Source organism: Amblyomma maculatum, chromosome 6 (assembly GCF_055883805.1).
Source record: "Amblyomma maculatum isolate TAMU_Amacu chromosome 6, ASM5588380v1, whole genome shotgun sequence".
Classification (NCBI taxonomy): Eukaryota; Metazoa; Arthropoda; class Arachnida; order Ixodida; family Ixodidae; genus Amblyomma; species Amblyomma maculatum.
The window spans coordinates 54,354,202-54,371,680 of NC_139349.1; the positions used below are offsets into that span (position 1 = coordinate 54,354,202).

Here is a 17,479-nt window from a genome sequence, read left to right on the forward strand (position 1 = left end):
GCACACGAGGAGTGATTGCACGTTGTCTGTAAAGGGTGCACCACCTCAAGCACATGTACATGAGGTGAAGCTAAACAAATGCGCGGTAGTAGGTACAGTCGCGCACATGACCTACCGCAACGCTCCGTCTAGTGCAAAGAGCACTTTCCGTTTGCACCACATCAGAATGCGTCGTAATACACGCTGTGGCAGGCTTCTGGCTGTCCATCAGCAGTTGTATGCGCAACCTTCCGCTACTAGCCTTAAGTTACGCTTAATAATTTCTGGCTGCATCATCCTGGATGCTGCATGTTATAGTCACGAGCAAAATTCTTGATGCGTGTGTGCTTGGGAACAAGTTTATTGCATTGTTGCCATGCAGACCAATCTCTTGCTATTAATAACAGTGGATGCAGTTCGCTTTTCCTCTTTTACTCGCAAGCATTTTAGGCGATTGGTCGATGTTACGGCCCTGAAATACGCATTTGTTTTCCCGCACACATCCATCCTGCAAGCTGCTGTTGCAGACTGTGCAAATATTTTTGCCTTTATGTGACCTTTTTAACTGTTTCTTACGCTCTTTCTTTTTGTTTTTCTCTTCGCAGGTAAGGAAACTCGGCAACGCCATTCTGCGACTGACGCGCTGCCCTTTCTCCGTACAACGTGATGCTCACGCCCGCAAGCCCGGCGTTCCTCACCTATAGGTGCACGGGTCGTTTATCCTCCTTCGCTGTCGCCAGGTTTCCTTTGCGTGCTTTGGTGGGGATTTGCTGAGTTACCTTTTCTTTTTCCACCGGAGACAACGTACGGACCGATAATCCTTCTTCCTTTGCCAGCGCTTAGCTTCAAGCCTGACGTATAACGGCGCAGGCGAAGTCAAATTGCGCGCGACGGCGGGACAGGCTCGAGTGAATGAGAGGCGTCTATCGCGTCTCGCCGGCAGAAAAGTAGTCTCGAGTGACGCTAATTCGTTTAAAGGGCCAGGTTTTTTTTAAGCACGCGACGTCAGACACAGGCGTTTGCGATCTGGGAGAGCCCAGGGGAAAAATATATATGACGTTCTCTACTGTGAAAGCTGAAACCTAGAGCTACGCCTACGCACGAAGGAGAGAGGGGTGAGATGGGAGGGAATTTGTGTGAAAGAAAAAAGCAAGAAGAAGTAGAAGACAATCTGCAGGAATGAATAGAGCGGAGCGGCCGTTCTTCGCTTAAATCCGGCGCAGTCAGCCAGGTAAGTAGGCGATTGCGATAACTGCCGCTCGTATATAATGGTGGGGAAGGAAGGTCTTTCGCCGAGTAGCGGGCACGCCACCGTGTGCGCGCGCGCTCTTTTCTCCAGGGTCATTCCAAAGTCGGGGGAAGCGGACGGGAAGTAGAAGTTCAAATAAAATAAAGCTGCGAAAGGTGTGCAGAGATGGGGTAGAAATGAAGAGTAGCGTTCCCCTCTAAACATCGTCCTTTTCGGGACCGCTTGTGCACCGGCGTGGAGAGACCCACCTCTCTTTCTCTCTAGCCATGGCCTAGAGATGCCGCAGTGCAAGTTAGCACTTGCGTCGTTTGCTTTGGAGCCGTGCCTCTTTCCTTGCGCGTTCGTGTCTAGGCTTCTTTCCTTTGTTTTCCCTGCCCCGTGATTTTCTTTTTTTTCTTTTTTCTTTTTTTTTTTTTTTTTTTTTTTACCGTTTAACTGCTTTCCGTTTCACTCGCGAATGGGTTGCATTAAAAATACGGCGTTCGGGAAAATTGTAGTCGACGACACTCGAGAGACGCGTTTACCTATTCCGCTCTTGCAAGCTGCGAGAGAAGGTAGAGCCGCTTTCCTTTATTTTATTTTGCTTGGATTAGTGTGCTTGCTTATGAATGTGTACATTTCCGCTATCCTTTTTGTTGGTATATGTCCCTTCTGCTGTTTTCTATCGTGCTGTGACTACGTTTAAGTTATTCAAATACTGCTGTTACCCATTAAAATCGGCGCAGGTCCTTTGATTTAGATTTCTGGTATATTTAAAAACAATAATGATAGAATACAGCATTGCTCTTTGGTCTGTTCAAATATGCACTTCTGCCTTCGAGCTCATTCAGGAGTCGTACGGTCACAAAATATTTACAGCCGATTCGCACGGTTAATCAAATGCGAAGTAGCTGCGCTAATACTCCTTAACCCTGCTATACTTTTCTACACATCACCACACCTAAACCACTGAAACAAGGCCCCAGTCTGAACGAAGGTAATCGAAGAGCAGGGAAGTGCGCTTAAAGGCTGGCGCCAGTTAATGCGTCGATATGACCACAAGTTGCTTCAAGGTTCGGCGGGCTCCGCGAAGCTGAGGTCTATGGTGCACCGCGCGTAGACATCTGCAGTCCGTGAAGGAGTCCGGACTTGGAGTAGCACGAGCTTATACAGGAGTGACGGCCACGAAAGCCGCAACTGAGATACGCGCTACTCTTTCAGGGGCAGCAGTGTACGGCCAATGCATTTCTTCGGTGGATAAGCCGCATGACGTACGTCGCCACCTTATATTTCGCGCTTAAAGTTGTTCACGAAGTAGCATAGAGAGAGAGAGAGAGAGAGAGAGAGAGAGAGAGAGAGAGAGAGAGAGAGAGAGAGAGATCTCGGACAGACATCGTTGAAATACATGATTGCATGAATAAGTGTCCAGGAGTGCAAAGCTATAAAGTTATGTTCTTGTGAACGGTGATTTAAACGTAACCCGCTTCAACATTCGAGCTCTAAAAACTTGCTGTTCATCTAATCATTCCGTTTCAAGGCGTCAGTGTTTTTCGAACCATGACAGCTCGCACAAGAGGCTGCCATATCCGTGACACGGGGCGCGGAGTGTTCGGCATTAATGACTCAACGCCTCAGGAGAAAAGCGAAAGAAGCTGAGGTGAAGATAGAATTAGTAATAAGAGATGTGCGATGCACGACGAGAAGAAACGGCAGTCGAATAAAAAAAACAAAACAAAACAGAAGAGTGCACGAAGAGGAAATGAGGTCCCATTATAATTGTTGCACGCACCGTCCTGTAATGGCCTCCTAAGAGCATTTTTCTTTGAAAGTATAAGCCTCGCTTTCCCTTTGCCGTGAAGGTCAGGTCACTGAAATGCGCCTTCCTGTCATTTCTTTCAGCTCGCTTTTATACTCAGTTTTCTTACCTTCATGGGAGAGTGAGCTCGGGGAAAAAGGGAAGGCGGGAGCGATTTTATTTTTTATATATAGGTACGTAGGGGGGCGGAAGGTGGAGATGGTACTTCCCTGTACATTAAGGGATCGTCAGTGTTCGCTATTTCACCTTTGTTAGGGCTTCCTTTTCTTGCGACCGTCCCCATCTTTAATGCCTTGCGTTCATATCGAAGTGCGGCGGAGCATATCACGTAAAATGTTCCCCTTCCGAGAGCTCGTATCTCTTCAGTTATTTCGCAAACGTAGTTTTATTCAGACAGAATGAGAGGAACGAATAGAAAGTAGGTAAAAATTCAGCGTCGAATAATTTAAATATTGAAATTTAGTCACACTGAGCAAGCAAGCGTAATTTTACAACTGTCTGACGCTGACGTCGATGCTGACACTAAAATTCTTCGGCGGAGGAGTTGAGAGGAATGCACCTGTATAGCCCCAGGCCAGGTGTCGTAATGGACGAACTTGTGGCGTGTTTTTGTACCAGTGATCCAGATTGAGCAGGCAAGCTTTAGAGCAAAACGACGTTATCGATATTTGTGTGTGTGTGTTTGCGTTTACTTTTCCTTGTGCGTGAAATCGTAGAACAGGAAACCTACAATAGATATCGTGAAATTTTTCAGACCTGTTTCACGCTCGCAAATACCTGCTACGTCTTTGCATGTCACGATTTATTTCGTGCCTGTTGTAAACTTTGGGCGTTCCTTTTTGTTTAGTTGTGCCCTCAACATGTCGACATTAAGAGGCCCTTTGGTCTGTATTTTCTATAATACGCTTAACATTATTGCTACTGTTATGCTAGCTCGAGAACGTCCCATTCAATGCTTTTTTTCATACGATCACCAGCCGAAAAAGGGCTCGTTTTTCCTTTTCTAGGGTATCTTCAAATATTTAATCGCTTACGTTATTTGTACTGTAATGAGTAATTGTATTGCATACTCTTTCTTTATCTTGCACTTTTTCTCTTGGCAGACGAAAGAAAGCTCCGTTCTCTAGTTATAGTATGTGACTGTTTTCTGTGCGCCATCGGAGAAAGGAGACGAATATGTATTCATTATGTTTTAATTTTTCTGCGAGGGAAGTTGCGTTTAGATACATTCAGCAAACAGCTGTGGATGTCTAAACCTTCATTACAGTCCTAATGAAATCAGCTGTGATCACATGAAGACGCAGAAAATAATGATTCAAATAATGATCAAAGCTGGAACGTTATTTTTGCGTCTACCAAACGTTATACACAAAACTGCCGTGTAGAGAAACGCTGAAACGTTTATTGGACTGAAAAACAACCAGACGACAAAAGGGAATATATAGAGACTAATTGGTCCACAGGAAATGCTACGACCTGTACGGGCCTCCAAAGCCGATGGAGGCCCACAAAAAGATAGAGAAAGTGACTACAGGAGCTGTATAAGGACGACCTCACGGAAACGCGGAGAGCTGTCCGGCGAGTACGCAAAACAATGCTCACGAAAAGCGTAAAGAGCGAAACGACGAATATACCTCGCGGATATCGCATTCGTTCCAGGATCACTGGCAGCGTGGTGGAGATGGGCGTCAGGAGGTGGAGTAGGGAGACGGGGAGAATGCGGGATGTGGAGTGTAAGGTGAAGCTGTGCTTGGGCGACGAGCGAGGCAGTCAAGCGAATGGCACGGGCGCCCAGAGGTGACAGGTCTTCTCCGCGCACCTTCCTCTTTGCTCTTGCCGTCGTTTTCCACTTCGGAGGGGAAAGAGAGCACGCTGACGGTGACAGCGCCGCGTAAGGTGAACGGCTGATTGGCAGCACCGCAGGCCGTGGCGGTCGACGCGAGTTTGGAGCGAGAAGCGCGCACCAGATCTCATTTTCGTGAGCGCTTCGGTCACAGAAGACACAGATCCCTTTTGGCGCTTGAGTCTCTCTCTCGCTCCATGCTATCCTCCCTCCCTCACTGTATTTTTCTTTGCGCCCTCAAATTTCCCTGTTTCGCCTGTACTCAGCTACACTTCGCTTCCTATTCTATGTTAGCCTTTGTTTTTCCTCGCCTGTTTTTAGGTCCTTACTTCTTTTCGACGTGCTTCCTTCCATATCCTTTCTGACCTTTTCGTTTCTCCCGGCAGGCTTCGTTCTGCGCCACGTATTCTTCCTTACTTCAGCTCTCTTCCTCCTCGCCAAGACACTTTTTGTGTCTCATCTTACTGTGTGACGTTCTTACCGGCCGCCTTTCTATTCTTCTCATCTCTTAGACTCTGCTTGTTGCGAACTTCGTGTCGTTCCTTTTTTTTTTTTCGCCTTCTTTTTTAGCGTGCCAGATCTCGTCGGCGCTGGCACTGTGGAATGGGATCCGCTCTATAGACGCGCGGGAGCGGATCCTCGTCCCGCGAAAAAAGGGAGGGATGCCTTCACGGAGGTCGCCGATCTCCCTCCTCTCTCTCTCTCTCTCTCACTCCCGCGTTCTCCTGATACCTGTCCATCCGGCCGTCCGTCCGATCGTCGGCGGTATGAAAGCACACGCTTAGGAGCGCGCACACTCTCTCCTTCTTTCATTCTGCCCCATCCTCTGTTTCTTCTCTATCATTCCACGCGAGCTCCTACCTTCCACATTTCTCCCTTTTCCCCTTTTCCACCCCTACCTCCTTTGCTGTCGCCTTCCCCATCAGTGGCTCCGTTCTGTTTGTCGAGCCAAGCGTGAGGCCTGTGTTCTTTCTATTATTCGGAGCTCGTCTGTTTTGATAGCGGGTGTGTACCCGTCCCACCTTTATCGGTTCTTCCCTTTCAGCGTTTCTCGCTGTTCCCTTTCGTTTCCCTATTTTTTTCGCCCGTCGGATACCTCCTTACCTCTTTTGTCGTTTTCCCGTCCTGCCTACCGTTCACGCAGCGGCGCTTCCTCTCTTGCCGGTTCTTCCCGTTCGATGTTCCCGATGTTCGCGTTCCTTCTCTGTGAGACCCAAGGAAGGAAGGAAGACCACGCCGGCGGTCGAATTTATATCTGGAGCCACGGCAAGGAGTGTCTCTCTCCCGCACTCGTTTCCCCCTCCCTAGACCAGGAAAGGTGTGCTCCCGATAGGGGAAGTAAGGGAGGCCGTGTTCCGGAGAATTGGATTGTTAAAGAGAAGGACTTGCCGGGTTGTAAAAACACTGGAGCGGAGAAAAGGGAAAACCGATCTCGGCGAATAGGTGTTGTTTGTGCGGCCGTTTTCTGACACTTGTTTGCCCATCCTTTTTCTCCTGCCGCGTGACTTCTTTTCCGTCTCTCTCTCTCTTCTATTTTTTTTTTTTGGTTAGATTCGGACCCCACGCCCACTTATCTTGCTGTCAGTCAGATGTACGCTGTCTGCTCTTGAACCTCCTTGCGCTCTGATCGGCTTGCGCTAAGGGCTGCGCTGTTACGACATGCAAGATGGTAGGGGTTAGCTTGATCAAGTGGCCGCCTGTATCCAGCGCCAGGTGGCTTGTTTTCGCAAAATAGTGAACTCAAGTTAGAGTGAACCTAATGCAGTGAACCCTTTGATCATTAGGCCACAACAGCGGCGCCTTTATGATGACATAATCTTCTTTGTATGCGGGTGCATGGTGGCGGGAGGAGGCACATTTGTACCGGTGAGTGCCGGGCGGCATGCAGGTTTGCGGACGCCGACAAGGGCGCAACACTGAGGAAAGAGCTAGCGTTATAGCTTTTAGTTACTGTGCTTGTCTCAGTATTTACTTTTGAAGACACTATTTTATACACGCCGCTTAAAACGGGAAACATCATGTAGCGTCCAATATATGATATTCCATAACGATAATAATAATAACCTCGCAGTGCACTCAGCCCATAACTGATGCAAAACATTTGTCAATTGTTCCTATTCCTATCTCATCGAAATGGGAGACTCTCCAACGCGTGAGCAGTGCATGTGTGGTTAAACTATTGGGCACATACTTTGTGACTGCCCTCAGTTTGAGCGTGAGCATGCCTTCCTGGCTGCTACACTCCGCAGCTTGGACTCTCGCCCTCTTACAGAAGCTAAGATCCTGGTCCCTTGGATGACACCTTCATCAGAAAGGAAAGCATTGAAGGCGCTTCTTAAGTATTTAAAGGACTCGGTGTTGAGTTCTAGGCTTGGACTGTACGCTCTCTACTCTGTTTTACTTTAGATCTCTGTACATGTGAACGACTCCTTGGCTCGACGCTCTTTCTTTCCCTTTTCTCCCCTTTTTCCCTTAACCACGTGTAGGGTAGCCAACTGGGCATCGCCCAGTTAACCTCCCTGCCTTTCCATTATACTATTTCTCTCTCTCTCTCTTGCCAGATGTAAAGAAAACTGATGGCGTATCTACGTGTCTACACACGCCTCATGTTGACTCGATGAATCGCGTTCGTGGGCTTGTACCCAGTGCACACTATATTTATTAACTATTCTTAAAATTGTTTTCCCGTATGTCACAGGCGTGAAGGGAAACCTGTTCACGTGGTGTTCATAAAGCGAGTGGTTGAACTTGTCGATAGATTTATTCGAGTAATCCATCACCTCACGGCTTGGTTTCATGTTTGGAATTATTACTAAAATTGAGAAAGAGAGAAATCCAGTAGTGGGGCGTTAGGCTGCTATTGTCATTGAAAATCGGTCAAGTCGCCTGCTTTGACGGATGAAACCTGTGCTAATTTTGTTGCCGTGGATCTGGGGCAGAATCAAGCCGGTCAAATTTCATTCTAAACATGCTCCGCCCGGCGCAGCTATACATGCGCGCGGTATCCCACGCTTCTTCTGCCAACACTCCGCGCCGCAGCTGCGAGGTTCCCCCTAAAGACATACGTGGCGGCTAAATTTATAAAATATGTATATACATGTTTCTTTCGCCCCGCAGAGAGGCAGCAGGTTAAGCAGCGAAGCTCGGTGCCGCGCGGTAGAGAAGCCGCCCATCGCAGTTCACCGGACCGTTTAGCAGAAAACAGATGTCTGCAAGGCGGCGGGGCTCCTTACTCCTCGAGGCGGGCCCGAGAACACCTTGGCTTCCTCCGCGCCGGTTGTGCTTTCTAAATCCGGAACTGCCAAGCGTGTGCTCTGCTGCGAGCGTCGAGCACTCCTGCCCCGCGGACGTCGACGGCGATGCCTGGGGTCCGCTTTTCTTTCAAGGTGTAATGGACGCCATTTATACGCAGGACCCCGGCTGGCGAGGCGCAGAGCGGGCGGCGGCTTGCTGTAGGCACTGCGCAACGAAGCAGAGAGAAAGGAGCGTAAAACGGGGGTGGATGGAAAGGGGCCCTGCAAAAGCCTGACTCAATACAGAGATGCAAGTCGCATGCAAAGACGAAGGGGGAAAAAAGGGATCCTCATGCGCTAGGAAGAGAAGGTGAGAGCGGGAGCTGAGCGCGGGCGATAAAACTAACTGCTCGTGGAGAAAGGTTCGGTGCTGGTGCGGCCCGAGGTGCACGGCAGCGTCGGAGGGGCGGAAAATGCATATGCATTCCTCCCGGCTGCTCCTACGCGCTCGCCACTGCCGCCCGCTCACGATGGCGCTGGAAGAGAGCGGGCAGGTTGTCGTTTCGAGGAGCCCGTGACGCGAGAGGACCCTTCCGCCGCGCGCGCGCGCGGTGCTCAGGCAGGCGTGCCCGAGTCGGTCGGTGAGTTCTCTCACCTTTACGCGCGGCGAAGAGGCCAGGAGACGCCGGCATGCTGTGGCTGGCGCACTCAGCAGGGGAAGGGGGTCTCTTTGCTCTTCGAGTTGTGGGGAGTTGAAATAGCGGATGAAACATACGTGCATAAATAAAAAGGATGTGAAGGTGGGCGTGTGTGCAATATATATCGGCTCCTATGCGGGTGAAAAATTTCAAGGAGAAAGCAGCGTTGGTTTCCGTTCTATAGTTATTCTTTTCTCATTTTTATTGCATATGGTGTTGATTTACGCATACAACTGTTTCATGCTGTCTGTTTTCTTTCTTCCTTTAGCTATGTATGGTTCTAACTTCATTGTCATATTTGCTACAAGCGCTGATGCGTTGATGTATTCGAGATGTCGGGTATTCAAAGTGATTTTAGTGTTCACTAAGGCAACCAAGAGGGCCTGCTGCGATAATTCAATTAAAAAAAAATTATGTCGAAATACTCGCGGAAAGTAGTTTAGTGCTACCGCACTGACTGCCGATCTAAGCGCCTGTTCATTTATTTATTTTTTTCGTAAATATACCCCTCGCTTTCCTCCTGGACGCATTTTCAGCATCAAGGTAGAAACCGCAGCGTAGATGAACAGGCAACGCTATTAGATCATTTATTTTTTAAAATGGTGTCTGGAGCACGACTAGATAGCACGGACGTCTACCTCTTCGTCTCTGGTTTGTTCTGCCTTGTTACCACTATGGTATTATGACACGTTATGGTCAAAATTAATTTAAAATCACTTCTTTAAATAAGTCGCCTGAGCGAAGGATCCTGGTGCTACGCTCTGGCTTGGTTGGCACGCCTTCTTTTTAGTATTTACTTTTTATCCTTTGTTCGACTTTAGTTTTGTACGCAAGCGCACAATACCAGTTTAGAGCTTGTCTCTTTGTGGATGTTTCACATTGCAGCTCACCGGGTCTGTACTGCACGCCATAGTACGACCGGTGTGAATCATCTGCACCCGGCGGACGAATGACGAAGAACGGGAAATTGGTCAAAGGAAGCCGCGCGACCAGGTCGCCGCTGTTGCAATGGCGTCATGCCTCTACTGACTCGCTCCGCGTTCTCGACAATCACATGCGGCAGCCGGGATGCAGCCTCCCATCGTGCTGCACTACAAGCGAAGCTACCCGCTGACTGAGGAGGAACCGAGGAAATCAAGAATTCCGCACCCGTCTCGGGCGCAGGTATCAAAAGCGGTTCTGGCGCCTCCGCAACAGAAGAATGGAGGCTTTCGACTCCGACACCGTGCAGGCTGCACCTTTCCCGGATTTCTTTCTTTTTTTTTTCTTTTGTTATTGCAGGTGTTTCCCTTTTGCTTTGTTTGGCTGCATTTTCTTCGCTGCATGAGCGCGTTTGTCTGTTCAGCTCGGGCCTTTCTTCACGCCGTATTCCGAGGTGCCAAGAGCCTCGATTCGGGCGTCTATCGCTCTGCCCTCTTTTTGGCCTCCTTGCATCTTTAGATTGCACTGGATTCGCCGATCTCAACCTGCGCAGGGAAACGTAAAGTGAGGGGCTCAGAGCTCCTCACCTTTTGCCTCAGTTTCCCTCGACCTGGCTCCTTTTTATTTTTGCCTTATTTTGTTCTTTGTCGCTCTTTGGAGAAGGCCTAAATCGTTCCCTTATTTTTCGTATTTACTTCCGTGGCTGTCCTTTTCCTGCCGAACGCGTAGCGCGGAAAACGTGTCCGCGAGCCCAGGGATCGGTGCTGCATGACTGGACTGGGTGAGCGGCTCTTCTCTTTCTCTATACGTCGCTGCAAAAAAGCGACGTGACACTGTGACACATCTACGCTTGTCCTTTTTTCACCGCCATTCGGTTTTGGTTTCCTTGTGTTTTGGTTCTCTTTCCAGCGTTCGGGAAAGCGGAACAACTTTTAGGATTCCCCGCCTTTCAAACGGCAAATATCTGCGTGTTCTGCACCCTGAGGACATGGCGTTTTCTATGATAGCTTGCGCCTCTGCTGACTATGCGCTACCTTATAAGTTATCATCAAACCGAGTTGCATTACTTAGCAGCTGTTGATCCAAGTGTTATTCACCGGCCTGTGCAAATAACATGGCAAGCTAGTTATAGGGATCGCGATGTAGTTAATTGCGCGCATTGCTTCTTTCAAACTTTTTCGTCTACTTTAAAGAAATAAGCTTAACACAGATGCCCTAATATTATCGCGAAACAGTCAACGAATAGAGCCAACTAAATCCGTAGGACAGCTAACAGTAGGTGTTCGCAGACTTAATCAGTATCATTTTTTTATTTCTTCGCTGCTCTCCTATATGACAGTGAAACGTTCACTGAGAAAGTAAAGTTGCTCTTTGTGTAGAGGCATGGACAACGAAAGCACAGCGACTAAGCCAGACATGGCAGTAATTGAATTACAGTAATGAAATTACTGTAATTTAATTACTTTTCCTGGTAATTTGCAATGTAATGAATTACTTTTTGGTTTGGTAATTTAGTAATGTAATGAATTACATTTTGACAGTAATTTCGCATCCAAAGTAATTAATTCCTTTTTGAAATTACTTTTACTAAAGTGCGCTACTGCTCCTTCAATAGACAACAAAGTAGAGTGCCGCGAAAGCAGGAATGACGTTCGGCAAACCGAAGCCAGCGTGACGGATCAGCAAAAGGAGACAAAATTGAGCAGAATAGTGCGTCTTAGTTTTAGTTTACTAGCTTTACTTAGTTTTTGCATGGATGAAAACTAGAAAGTAATTTGAAAGTAATTGAATTACTCAGTCGAAGTAATTGTAATGTAATTTCATTACTTTTTCGGAACAGTAATGAGTAATGTAATTTAGTTACTTTTCTGCGATTTTCAGGAAAGTAATTAGTAATGTAATTTAATTCCTTTTCAAAAATAATTTTGCCACGTATGGACTAAGCCCTACACCGGAGACAAAGGAATCACAGTAAAATGCCTCCTGCACTGCGCTATAGGACGAAAATAAAGCAAGGCTGTTTGACAGAGATAGAGTGGTCATTTTACCGATGAAAATTGAACAGGAAGTAAACAAGCACTTGTGAAAGGGGGCAGCTTCTGCCAAACGAAAGTGCCGAAACTTTTTGCACGCACGCACGCACGCACGCACGCACGCACGCACGCACGCACGCACGCACGCACGCACGCACGCACGCACGCACGCACGCACACACACACACACACACACACACACACACACACACACACACACACACACACACACACACACACACACACACACACACACACACACACACACACACACACACACACACACACACACACACACACACACACACACACACACACACACACACACACACACACACACACACACACACACACACACACACACACACACACACACACACACACACACACACACACACACACACACACACACACACACACACACACACACACACACACACACACACACACACACACACACACACACACACACACACACACACACACACACACACACACACACACACACACACACACACACACACACACACACACACACACACACACACACACACACACACACACACACACACACACACACACACACACACACACACACACACACACACACACACACACACACACACACACACACACACACACACACACACACACACACACACACACACACACACACACACACACACACACACACACACACACACACACACACACACACACACACACACACACACACACACACACACACACACACACACACACACACACACACACACACACACACACACACACACACACACACACACACACACACACACACACACACACACACACACACACACACACACACACACACACACACACACACACACACACACACACACACACACACACACACACACACACACACACACACACACACACACACACACACACACACACACACACACACACACACACACACACACACACACACACACACACACACACACACACACACACACACACACACACACACACACACACACACACACACACACACACACACACACACACACACACACACACACACACACACACACACACACACACACACACACACACACACACACACACACACACACACACACACACACACACACAGGAAATACGAGTGCGACAGATCACCGTTACGTCATTCCTACCCTATACCCAGGCGCAAACTGCATGGCTCGTGTCTTTCCGGAGGCAAACCTTCAACACAAAGAGATTGAAAGGAAATGCTTTGAATAGTATGGGCCGTGTAAAGGCTCATTCAGGGAATGGAAAAGGGAAAAGAACTAATACAAATGAAAAAAAGAAAAAAACCTTTCTTCCGGTATATACTGCGCCACTGAACAGGTGGAACGAGCTGGTCCGCCGCCGGAGCTAGTGAAAGGAACAGACAGGGAAGACGTTGAGAACTTGGGTACGCTCGGAATCGCCGAGCGCTCGCTCGCGCGCGCGTGGAACGCAATAAAAGGCGAGTGGGTGTGGCATAAATCAAGGCCGCTCTCTTCTTGTTTCTTCCGTACGAGGCCCCCCAACTCCAGCATTCCTTCGCACGCGTGCTGTTCTTTCCGCGCTCCCGACACCTTGGCCTGCTTCGAAATGGCCGCGCGTGCAGCAGACTTATCAGCGCACGCCTTCCTTGCAGGCGGAACTGCAAGGAACGCCAGGCTCCCATGACGCAATTTCGACGAAAATGGAAATGCGCTCACGTATCTCTCGAAGGTTCACTTCCGTTTTCTTTGAGTGGATCTTTTTTTTTTTTTTTTCGCGTTACTTTCCCACCCAAAAGGCGTGTCGCATCGAGGCTTCCTTTATTTCCCGTCGGCGCCGACTCTCGCTCTACAACCCATATGCGCTTCAACTCCTTAATGTCGTGTGTTCTGTACTGTTATAGCACGCAGCTGTAGCTATACAGGCGCAATTGTTTTAGGCATACACAGTAAAATGGAGAGCGTAATAGCCTCCACTTCCGCTCAGCAGCGCGCCTGTATAGGTGCAGCCCTTCTGAGGGCAATAGCGCGGAAAGCTTCGCCATTCTTTTCCCATGCTACGAATACTTTTCCCAGAACGAAACGGGCTGAAAACAGCAACATTCCTGGGCGCACCTTTGCTCGACAGAGCCGGAAGTAGCAGAGAGAGCGGCGCATGCTGCACGAAGTGATTGCAGTGTCTAAATAAATGCGTTGTTTGGGGGCGCGCACTACGCTCGCACGCAGTCTTCGTCACTGTTTACGCTTGCTTTTCATAAAAACGCATGCTCTCCAGAATGCAACGAACTGCTCAACAGCCTTTGCGCTTTTTCTCTTTGACTTTGCTGTTTTTTTTTTTTTTTTTTTTTTTCGGCTAGCGAGCATCAGAGACTGGATGGGAAATTATTTTGGCCCTCTGCTTGGCAGGGAAACCACCAGCGGCCCAAGCATGCAGGTGCGGGAGCGTGATAGAGTCGCATGAGTTATGGTTGTCCAGATAGCGCGCGCCGAGCTAACGCATACGAGGTCTTGCGCTTTGCTCGCGTCCGTTTGAGATGACGTTTGTTGTTCTGTACGCGGCGCTGGCATGCTTTAAGCGGGTTGACGCGTGCACAAGGAGGTGAGAATAATTTCTGTTCTTTTTCGCGTGACGCATATATTATAGTCTGCACAATGACAGAGGGCACGGTTGTAAAGAAAGCAAGGCGTGGTAACATTCTCCCTCCTTGCTCTCCACGCTAGAAACGCACCGTGAGAGAAGAGATGAGAAAGGTATAAAGGAAACAGGCAGATGGAGGACGCATAATGAATTAGTACAGGAAGCCGGCTTGACATACCACAGGGATTTTGTTATTAACTTCGCTTCAATCCGAATATAGAATCTGTGGCCAGGATTCGAACTTGTGACCTTCGAGCTAGGCAGCTGAACGCAAATCCCCCGGTCTTCGTGCAAAAGAAACAAAGCAAAAAAAAAATAAAAAAAAAAAAAAAAAACAGCGAAGCTCTACGGACAGCTACATCGAAGCTTTGGCATGCGCATTACAATACAGATGCCGCTTGCCACATTCCTCTGCGTCGATCCTTCGCTACAAGTGTATACGAAAGGCGCGGTATACGAAACCCATGCACGCGTATAGAGAGAATGCGTCACTGCGCGCAGTGTTGTGTCCATGCGTCCTGTACTGGCCCGCGTCCTTCCGTCCTCGCGAATCCATTTGAATGCAAAATGCTCCCTGGCAAATCCGGCCGGGCGAGTCAGACCACCTGAACCCCACGCGAGTGGTCTGCGCAAGCGGTGAGCGGCTTGGGGCGCACGGTGTCGTGCAAGCTGGCAGCTAGCTGCTCATCCTTTGGAAGCCGACCGCCCGCTTGAGTGTAGGGCAATTGAACTCGCACCCATCCAATCAATTCGAGCTTGCACTGACATCACGGCGGTGGACTACGCGACAGGTCTTCACACTAAAGCCATGCACTTAGTTTCCCGCATGAGCTTTCTTTTTGAGAGCCGGGTGCCACGAAATTTCTGTGAAACTGTCGCGATATGCAGTAATAGCGAACTTGTTTCAGTAGAAAGAACTGTCACTTAGTTATTGTTGAGTTTTCTTTTTGTTCTCGCAGTTTTTCTAAAGGCTGGTTATGACTCAGTACCTTGTATGCATAATTAGCCACACCTGCTGCATTTCGTGATGGTAAAGAAAATCTACGCCATATATTCCGGAAATTACTTGTCTGCCTGACTTCATTATGCTGCGCTCGTGCTGATTATGAGAACAAGTTTATCTGAGTACTCGTTGCTTTAGAGTAACTTATTTGCGGGTTAACGGATCATTTCAAGGGATTTTAGGTGCAGTAATACTGGGAAATCAATTAAGCTAAGTTAAATACTACCCCAAGCTTCGTCTAATGGTGTAGATCCAGAGTTTTATGATGAAAAATAATTGCAAATAGAAATGTCAGCAAGGGAAGGTCTGCTGTTATGTGCACTTTTTGCCTACAAAATATTTTAAATAAAGAGAGAGTATAATAATTCTTCATTCATCTCAGTGCAGAACATGTTGTATACTTCTTATTTGCTACAGTATCGTTCAGTTTATGAGCTCAGAAAAAAAAAGAAGTGAAATTATTGAGAAAATGAATACCCAAAGCAAGGGTGTTGACACCAGAAGGACTAAGGCGATGTTCAAAAAACTGAGGTGGTATTGGCATCTTAAGCGTGCCTCAATTATCAAACAAGAATCAGTTGAGGTTAATTTGTCAGATATTTACATGTTACATAGCAGGTTATTTATCAATATTTCTAAAAACTAACGTTTGAGTTTCCTAGACCGCAAATAGCAGAGCAAAAACAACCCCCCCCCCTCCCCCCCCCCCCCCTCCCCGCCCCGACCAAACTTTAAAACGCATTTGTTATTTCAAAATACCGATATTTCCGCTTGCTTAAGATGGGATGCAATATACGTAAAAAAAAAAAAAAAAAAAAAAAAGTCTTTGCACAGTGCGGAGGGCAGTGGAAAGGAAGCAGACTCAATTTCAACGTTACAAGATAGACCTGCCCAGCTGCGCAGCGTACACTTCTTGTCAGTATTTCGGACTGTGATTAAGAGAAACAGACAACCGTACAACATTAAAAGTAACTTATGAGTACAGGTGGGAGGAGTATGACCAAGTATCGATTGCTGCCGCAATAAGGAAATCCGCGTCGATAACGTGGCAGATGCGACATGAGGTAGGGATAGCGAAGCTATAGAGAAACCTCGTACTGCCAGGGAAGATGAATATATACTGATGATGACAATGAGATATACGCCGCAGTGAGTGTACCGTAGTGTAGAATGCCTGCACTTCAGGGCGGCAGCTCCGTTATGCGCGCACCCTTTCAGTGAAGATCAGCGCCTGCAGACAGAGCGAGAGAGAGATAGTGTTCCACTAACAGGAGCGCACAATAAAGTGTCGGCGCAGAAGCGTCGTCTCGCTCGCTGAAAGCCACGAGGAGCAATAAAGTTGAGGCCGGGGGCCAAACGCTAACAAATCGTTTCTGACCCTTTTCGTTCGGGGAGTCTCGCTTCACCTGTGCCGTAGGGATTCGGAGGCCAGAAGGTCTCCATTCCCGCTTCTATTCCTTCGCTTCTATCTTCTCGTCTCGGATGGTCTTTCGCGGCCGTACTTCTTACCGTGGTTCCGGAAGAACGTCGGCGGAACTGGGGGCGTCTAGTGGGACTGCGAGAAAGGTAAGGAAAGCAGTGATAGAGAATTATGGACAGGAAGGAAAAGGCTGAGAGGGGCGGCACTGGAGGCGAGAATTGAAAAGAAGGGTCCATATTTAGGCGCGCAAGTTAGAGCAAGGTAAAAATGTAGCCGATGGAAAAAAAAGATAAGAATTGTAGAGGGATTTTCTGGGGAAGGAAAGCAGGGGTGAGAACACGCGTAAAAAGTCAACAAAGGTGGGTTCTTAAAGTGACTCGTGCTGTACATAACAGGTAGGGGCTGCAGCAATAGTAGGAATAAAAGCAAAGTGTTGGGTGGCAATAGTGACGCAGAGGAGGACAACAAAAGCTGAAAAGCTTTTATGCTGTCATGCGTTGTTTGATATCCCTAAACAAAAAGAAAGCGTAAGATGCAAAACTGTTCTGTGATTCGCCAAACAACAGAAGTAGGCGGTAAGAGTAACTGCTTCTTCTTGTTTCTTTCTTCTCATCGTCAATTACTTCTTTTAAGCAATATACGCTATG

At 47.9% G+C, this 17,479-nt stretch overlaps 1 long non-coding RNA gene across 1 annotated transcript in view; it reads right to left on the reverse strand.

The window, feature by feature from the left end:
- Nucleotides 1–4,246: 4,246 nt before the first annotated feature.
- Nucleotides 4,247–17,479, reverse strand: part of LOC146185768 (uncharacterized) — a 180,943-nt gene continuing 167,710 nt past the window's right edge. The window contains exon 4 of the long non-coding RNA XR_014708035.1: nt 4,247–8,325. This is a non-coding gene — a long non-coding RNA (uncharacterized LOC146185768). The remainder of the gene's footprint in view (nt 8,326–17,479) is intronic.